We start from the raw sequence: 3762 nt of genomic DNA on the forward strand, positions 1-3762 counted from the left end.
AGTATGGTAATTTCGTAATTTGTTTCCTATTGTGCAGTGGCGTATGATGTTGCATCGGTCGATCGATCTCTCGTCAGATGCAGCTGCGTGAAATTACGGAGCTGCTCCGGTAGATACAACGAATCGCCTAAAACAATATTCGAAAATTTGCATGGTTACTCTTTTTGTTATATCCTAGCCTTTCCATTTTTCTTCATCCAGCGCGAAACGACGAATTAATTTCCCTTAGCTCCTGTCGTTTTGCTCTCTGTTCGTTAATGAATCACGGAGTTGTGTTATTTTAAGCGTACACTAACAGGGGATGTTTGCGAAGTGATACCCACTGATTTTTCTGTAACTTTCTTCAATTGTTTATGGGAACAACTTAAAAATTTTTCCGTACTTGGTTGGTGCTACTTTTAGACCAGAAGGGAGAAACCACCCTTTTGTATCCGAAGCGTTCCTTTTACTTATTCGCCTGTAACTTGTACACTACAAAAGATATCGAAAAGAAGTTCAGATAAATTTTATATCGTTTTCAGTTTTTTAAATATCGGTAGGAAAATACTTTCCAAACAATTATTTTGAAACAAAAATTTTCATAAATAATCGTTTGACTTTAAAAAAAAATAATTTTTTGAAAATTGCTACCTACCGATGTAGAGTCACAAGCGAATAAGTAAAGGGACGCATCGGATAAAAAGGCTGATTTCTCCCTTAAAGTCTAAAACTGACACGAACTAAATACGGAAAAATTCTCAAGTTGGTCCCAGAAAAAATTGAGCAAAGTTATAGAAAAATCATGTGTATTACTTAATGAATATTCCTTGTAAGTACCTGGGGTACAAAAAATATACGAAGGAAATAAATGAAAAATTGAAACGTGAAATTTAACTGCTATTACATTATCATTGTTACAGTAAAACCTTGATTTAGCACTTTCACTGCTGCAGGAGACGTACGCTACTGCTCATGGAATCATACTGTGGGGAACGAAAGTATTCGTACACCCTTTAAAACGGAACAACTTTTTTCAAATTGGTCCGAGTGACTTGAGTTTTTTTGTGATGTTAGGGACATTAGTTTACTAAATGATGTGTAAAAAAAATTGAAAAACTTGCGATTGGTTGGAATCGCGAAGAAAATAGTAAAGGTCGTTTTTTACAACTTTTTAATCTGAGGCTATAATGAAAATTTAATAAATACATATCGAAGATTTTTGTTAGTTATATACATACTGAACTTTACATTGAAATCGGTTGATACAGAAACGAGCGACAGGCATCAAAAGATCTAAGAATTGTTAGATTTACTACACTTGTAGGTGGAAAGTCGGGAAAAACTGTGATTTTCACTCACGCAATCAACGGGAACCGTGTATGTATACGCGATACACGAGAGAGACATTCGATTTCGTAGAATCCAACTTCTGCCTCGACAATTGCACAAATGCACTTTTCACTGGTATAGAACTCACGGGTAGACTTCCCTACAGGGTGGTCTGGTCCGTATAAACACCAATAAACACATTTTAATTGAAAGAATTAGAATTTTAGAAATTGTGCGATTGTGACAGACGCCGATGAAGCACACAAGATGGCTGCTCAAGTCACATTTTGTCAAATATCACACGATTTAGTTGTTTTCTCGTCAAATGCTGACCAGACCACCCTGTACACCACTGTCACACTATCGTAGAAAACCGATTTTTGTTAATTTATCACTTGTGGAAGGCGTAAGTTGGATTCTACGATTTGACGCGTCCAGGCTCAGGAATATACACTGGTATAGTTCAAGGATTCTCCACTAGCGGCGCTTATGGTATTTGTCAGTCACTTTGGCCATGTTACCACCGAGCATCGATAAAACAGAGGGAAGTCGGTATATGTAACCTCGCAACACGTGCTGGATCGTATCAATTGTTTTGTTACGCTGTTGCCATTCGACAATTCTGCCCATCAGGAGAACGATGGAATACCTACGGCTTGTGGCGAGATTTCGACTCTCGCCGAACATAGGAACAGAATGGTGCGACTGAAAGAGATTCAAGAATGAAGCAATACTTACGTACTAATGTGTGCAACGATAAACCTTTTCTATTTGTACTTGCAATGATGCTAATTTTTTTTATTACATACGAAATACTTGAAATGGCATTCCCGAGAAACAATAGTTATTTATCATTTATTGACCTAATTAATGCAGATGTTATATACTTACACATATATTTCATAAAAAGATGCAAAAAGAATACAATTAATCGCAAACGCTCCCTCAATCTTTTCATTTGTCGACCAGCGGAAATAGATTTTGAACTAACAACGATTTTTCGACTTTCTTGTATATATGTGCACAGGGATAAGGAAAGAAGGACTTGAAGGATTTGAAAAAAAGTACGATCTTCATATTATCAAAAATGTTTTATTTTAATGAAAATAATTATTGACATATATGAGGCGGCTGCCGGCCGCCGCGCCGTCCACCGCGACGGTCGCTATACATGATTCTTTTTATCATTTTTTTTATTTGAAACAGTAAAATAAAAATTAGATCTTATAATTATATTCGTACATTTATATCGGTAGTGGGCAACTGTTTGCTCACGATCATCGAAAGGAGAAATTCCAGCCGCGCGATACTCGTGAACGATCAGTTGCCCACCTCTGATACCAGAGATGGGTAAATTTTTATTTAAATAAAAATTTCAAATAACGAATACAAGATAAACAAATTATTTGTCATGCGTCGAATAAAGATAATTCTGGTAATCTTTATAAGACGCATGACAAATAATTTTTTTATTTGATGAGAATTTATTTGACGAACAGATTTTATAAAAGTACATTATAAAAGTTCACGGTTTCATTCAATCCCTGCTTTCTTCATGGGGCGATACAACATTGTAACGCGCGTGCCGGGCCTTCGACTCCCCAGTCCTCGGCAGCGCGGCTCGAACGCGATCAGAAAATTATTTTACGTCAAATAAATATACAAATAAAGATGAAATTTTTATAGCACGCTGAAGATAAATTTTCATCAAATAGAAAAATAAGTAGTTATGCGCCGAATAAAGATAATTCTGGTAATCTTTACTCGACGCATGACAAATAATTTTTTTATTTGATGAGAATTTATTTGACGAACAGATTTTATAAAAGTACATTATAAAAGTTCACGGTTTCATTCAATCCCTGCTTTCTTCATGGGGCGATACAACATTGTAACGCGCGTGCCAGCCTCATTGTCAGTGATGCCAAAATCGTGGTACTGTTTATCCCCACCACTCTCCCACTCCGACGTACCATCGTCTCTCACTATGCGTCCCGGCTACCCCCACTTTACGTCCATCGTGCTGGCACACACAAGCATATGCCAGCCCTGTCCGTGTGCGCTGGCCGTTCGAGAGACGGTGAGCTATATTTAGAAAAGAGTTTTATTATATTAAATTTATATTAAAAAATTCACGTTCTCGACGCGATGCCCCGCAACCTAAGCGCGTGAGCAACAGTCAAGAGACCCTGTTCTCATCCCAATGCGGCGGTTTTACTTTTTATTTTTAATTATTTTATAATTTCACTTTGTAACCTCTAAGTAAAATAAAAAAGTTAAAAAATATTAATTGGGGAAGCATTTAAAAAGAAGAAAATAAATGTTTTCCACTTCAATATCTAAATTTTTTATTATATACAGACATATTATGTTGTACACACATAAATTATTTTTACAATTAAATGTTATCCTTACAACCCTACTCATTACTACTCTGAACATTCGTACAAAAAT

The sequence above is a fragment of the Dufourea novaeangliae genome, unplaced genomic scaffold (genome assembly GCF_001272555.1).
Source record: "Dufourea novaeangliae isolate 0120121106 unplaced genomic scaffold, ASM127255v1 scaffold294, whole genome shotgun sequence".
Lineage (NCBI taxonomy): Eukaryota > Metazoa > Arthropoda > Insecta > Hymenoptera > Halictidae > Dufourea > Dufourea novaeangliae.